Source organism: Grammomys surdaster, unplaced genomic scaffold (assembly GCF_004785775.1).
Source record: "Grammomys surdaster isolate TR1022 unplaced genomic scaffold, NIH_TR_1.0 126178, whole genome shotgun sequence".
Lineage (NCBI taxonomy): Eukaryota > Metazoa > Chordata > Mammalia > Rodentia > Muridae > Grammomys > Grammomys surdaster.
Genome location: NW_021620984.1, coordinates 9123383 through 9128366, shown reverse-complemented (window position 1 = coordinate 9128366; position 4984 = coordinate 9123383). Strand labels below are relative to the sequence as shown.

General features: G+C 39.3%; 1 long non-coding RNA gene across 1 annotated transcript; it reads right to left on the bottom strand.

Annotated features, from left to right (window-relative positions):
* LOC114612658 lies at window positions 1-1323 on the bottom strand. The gene is made up of 3 exons (XR_003710068.1): window positions 1214-1323; window positions 553-611; window positions 1-26 (listed from the first exon to the last, which is right to left on the bottom strand). It is a non-coding gene; the product is annotated as an uncharacterized LOC114612658 (long non-coding RNA).
* Window positions 1324-4984: the final 3661 nt, after the last annotated feature.

Sequence of the window (4984 nt, the reverse complement as noted above, 5' to 3'; positions counted from 1 at the left end):
GGGGTGTTCAGGACCATGATCATATTCTGAAAAGTAAAGGAATGCATAAAGAAAGAACACTGACATCTAGTGTTGGAAGCTGCCCATCCAGACTGCCAAAGGCATACTGTACTAATGAAACCCAAAGCAAGTACTTTCAGTTCAGAAATGGCTCCCTAGGCCTTATATTGAAAATATCATATGCTAATCAATGCTTGGACTGGACTCAATCATTACGCAATATCTGATGTTCTTTCCAATTTTCAGGTAGAGTTTTTATTTAGAAGGCTGGTAATAAAGGCAAGCAACTCTTTGTGGGTGGGAGAGAGTCTGCTGAAGAATAATCTCGAGACAGAAACTTCTGCTAACAGATGCTGTGATATCTCTAAGTTCCTCTCCCGTTCATCTGTGTTTAGGGTAACATATCTAAGGATCAGTTCTTGCTTTGGAGTATCAGCATCTGCCTTCTTCCCCAAAGCTGTATGGTTAAAGGCTTTCTCTGGAGTGGTATAGTTTGCATGACTATTCCTCTCTCACACACTATTAATTTGAACTCTTAAAGCTAATACTTACCACAGGAAACTGTAGCGAACAGGGAAACAAAATAACCCACTTGGCTGAATAAAATCATCCTTTGAAAGAAAAAAAATATACATATAACTACTAGGGTTAGATCATGTTTACCATGTATTTAATAGATAATTTAATGTAGACTTCACCTTTTTGGTAAATGTCTAAAGTTTAAATAAAAATCACAGCACATAAATACCAGGAGAAAGATTTGGGAAGGACAATTTGTATATAGAAAATTAAAATATTTATCATGCTTCCCAAGATATAAACTGAGACCTCTAGACTACTGTTAGTGTATATTAATGTATTTATGGTTAATTTTGAAGATTTATTTCTATTAATTTTGTAAAGAGAGTTAATGCAAATAATTAAACACTTATTAAATTTCTAGATTTATGCAAAATTATTATGAATAAGGACAATAATGTCACCCACAACCTCCACATAAAGGATATCTTTGAAAATAATCGAAACTTTATTTTTGGTTTTAAAATATTTTTTCATTAATATATTTGTATAGAAAGAAAAACAATTCCTTGTAGATTTTTCTAAACACTCAGGAAATTAGTGCGTTATACCAATAAACATTTTTTTCATGCAGAAATAGTTATATTTTTTTAAAAAGACACAGGATATAAGGAGACTGGTGGAAAGCAGCTACCTGGAAGGATGGTTGCTTTGTGGTTCTGGAGGAGAGGGAATCTTCACATGAAGATGGTCTTCAAGCTCTCCGAATATGGCACCGAGGGCGGTCTTTGCTTGGCTCCAGTGTTGACCCTGAGCTTCTGGCGTCAGTTTCAACTGTTGAACCTGTCAATATAGTCCATGGACATCCCTGTCCAGGTTCAGCTACTTAATATGTTACTGATTCCAGAAAGTCATAAGCACGATGACAGAGCTGGAGTCTCCAACATTCGTCCTTTTACAGAAGAATCCATGGGAACAATTCTCCGTGCACAAAAGTGCCTTCCCAAGTGTTAAGGAATCCAGATGATAGTTTACAGCCCTCGGTGGAAATGTGGGCGTAGTGACTATGCACTGAGGAATGTTAGACCTTTCACATTAACCATGAAACCCTGCTACCGAGCCTGGGCAGCACAGCATGGTGATATGTATGACTAAAGAAGAGTGACATAAACATCACTTTTCACGGGTCCTAAACAAGCCCATCCCAGGATATCCCAGTATCCGGCCAGACCCTACAGACTCAGGCTCCAGGTCGACACCAGTGGGATCTTTTCCAGGACTGTAGATTCAGGAACACATCCATGCCCGTGGGCTTGGCCAGTGGACATGGCCTCTGGAGGGAGGCTCAGTTTCCCGGCTCGTTTCAATATCAGCACTTTAAGCCAGTCCTCAATCCTAAGATCCTGGCCCCACTGAACTGAGGATCCAAGCATGAGCTCAGGGACTCAATCATCAATGTAATCACTACGGACCCTAATGCCAGGCTGTTTCCTGTGGCCTCGAGATTCGAACCTAGCCTTACATATTCAACTCTAACCACATAGTTGGCTAACCCAGAATCTATTGATGAGATAAATGACTCGTAGGTTTGCCTGGTGAAGCAAGCGTTAAAACCCTAAAATCACTGTGGAGCAGGCAAGACATCACAGTGGTCCAAAGTCATCTACCACCAAGTCTGATGACCTGAGTTCAACCCCAGAACCTGCACAGTGGAGGGAGCGAGCCAATCCCCCAAAAGTGTCCTTTGGCCTCCACACTCACACTTCTGTGTGTGCACACCTGCACACACATAGCCTCGCCATAGGTGAAAAAATGAATTTTAAAAAAATTAAATTCAAAGTAGCTTCTTATCTAAAAGTGCAAACACCAACACAAAGCCAGAGGATCACAAATAATCAGAAAAGAAAAAAAAAAGCAACCAAAAGAAAAAAGTTAGAAACTTATATGTGACCCTAAATAAATGAAGGTTAACTGACTGGCAGTTTATAAATTTAACATAGGGGTTTGAGGTATTTTATTACAATGATGTAAGACTGGTGGAGACGTAAAATCATATGACCACCTGAAGAGCTGGACTTACATGTGGCATTTGAAAAAGGAAGTCCTAGAAGCAAGGGGGATGGTGATTGTCAGGATCTGAAACTTGGTGGAATGGGTGATGGCAGTCAAAGGATACAAAGTTTCAACTTTTAGGATTAAGATGCTCAGTGATAGCAACATCTCAGAGACCAGCTGAGCGAATCAGGTCCCCTGGAGCTGAAGCTACAGGTCCCCGTGAGCCACCTGATGTGGTTGCTGAGAACTGAACTTGGGTTCTCTTCAAGGACGTCTGTAGAGCAGTGGTTCTCAACCTTCCTAATGCCGCCACCCTTTAATACAGTTCCTCATGTTGTGGTGATCCCCAACCGTAAAGACATTTTGCTGCTACTTCACAATTGTAATTTTGCTACTGTTGTGAATTGCAAGTATCTGATATGTGACTCCTCCCTTCAGGTTGGGAACCACTGATCTAGATGTTCAGAGTGCTGGATTACAGGTGTACATGACTGAGGCCTGGTATGTAGGCATTCTTAACACAGGTAGTGATTGTCTGAGATGGTCACTACGTTAAGTTACTTTATAGTAGTAACAATTTCACAGTGTACACGTATACCAAGTTATCATTATGTTACAAGCATATCAAGAACTCCCTTTCAAATAAATTATACATGGGAAAAATATGTGGGAAATGCATTTCAATGTTCATCCTGAAGAAAAAGAAGTGCTTTATGTTAGAGACACACAATTCAGGCATAGGTTTCCTGTTTTGAAAATGGTCATATCGTCTTTTTATTTGGGAACTAGCAGCTTGAGTTGTTTCTATTCACTTTTACAGGTGTGTGTGTGTGTGTGTGTGTGTGTGTGTGTGTGTGTGTGTGTGTATGTGTATGTTTCTATTGAAATTGCCTGGAGGCACACCTCAATGTGGGGATGGGGTGGACAGCTCCCCCTATAGGTGAATCAAAGCAAGTTATTGCTTTTCTACCTTTTTATAACACTGGAGGTTTATGTTCAGATCCACCCAATACTGAGTTGGTAATCCGCAGTTTACAGAACAAATCTTGCTCAGTATGTGTTCTTCTAACTAAAGTTTTAATGGAATACAACCCATTCACTGCTGCTCTGTCTATGCCCGCTTACTTCCTATAATTACAGAATGGTCTTCAATAACAACAAGAAGAACAACAAAACAGCAAACAAGCAAACAATGATGCTAAGATCTGGCCCTCTACAGCAACGCTTGCTGCTGGATAGCATGTCTATAGTGGAGTTTAGATTCCCTCCTGCCCAGGAAACTCTATATTACGTTTAACTTTTAGAAAAAAAATGTTTCCAAATACAATAAAATACATACACTTCCTTAAAACTTCTAACTTTAAGTCTTGGATTTACTGACTAATAATTTATTCCTCTTTTTTATTTTGTTTTGTTTTCTAAAAAATATTTAAAGGCTATAATCGCTCGCCACTAAATCTCCTCTGTTTTCTATTCGGCAAAAATTACAGTATGTCATTTTAACTAGTAACTTAGATGGAGAGATGGCTCATAAATATTTTACAAATGTTTCTGGAATGCAAAACTGTATTTATTAGAAACAAAGGATAATGTTGCCAATAAATAGCTCTGGGGTGTCATAAAGCAGCATATTTAAATCGCATGCTGTAATGCTTTCTAGAGAAAGAGCTATCCTAGCCATCAACAAAGCAAAACCCTCTGCTCTGTAATGTATAAAAGAAAAATCCCTGATATTTGCAATCTCCTTAACAAACTAGGCTCAACTGGAAGATGGGGGGAAAGCACCTGCCTTCAGTGCACAAGATATTCTCAGGGGTTGCTTGCCTTAAAAGTAATACTCTAGATTTAAAACTTCCATAAATATACTTCCATGCTTAGTCTGAAGGCTCCTGAGAATGAAGCAGAAGTTACAGTCCCATAATATAATAAAAACTAAAATTTCCTCATGAATTCAGGAGAACAAAATCAGTTATGTGGAATAGAGCCATCAGTAGACAAGATGCTAAGTGTCCCCCCCCTAAAGCTCCCACTCTGATCCTGTGGACTGCGCAGACATTGTGAGCCAGCTCTTCTGCAGTGACTGACTCACTGTCCTTCATGAGAAATGCCATTTTGCAGATGTAGTTAAGGAGATTACTCAGCTGACACTGAGCTCACCAAAGTAGATTGTCTGAATGGGCCAGGCATCATCACTAGAGCCCTAAACAAAGTTTTTATTAAAGTGTGTGTGTGTGTGTGTGTGTGACTTTGCTTGTTTGTATTTGTGTGTGTATGTGTGTAACTTTGTGTGTTTGTATTTGTGTGTATGCTTATATGTGTGTGTATCTTTGTGTGTTTGTATTTGTGTGTGTGTTTGTATGTGGATGTAGCTTTGTGTGTTTGTATATGTGTGTTTGCATGTGTGTTTGTG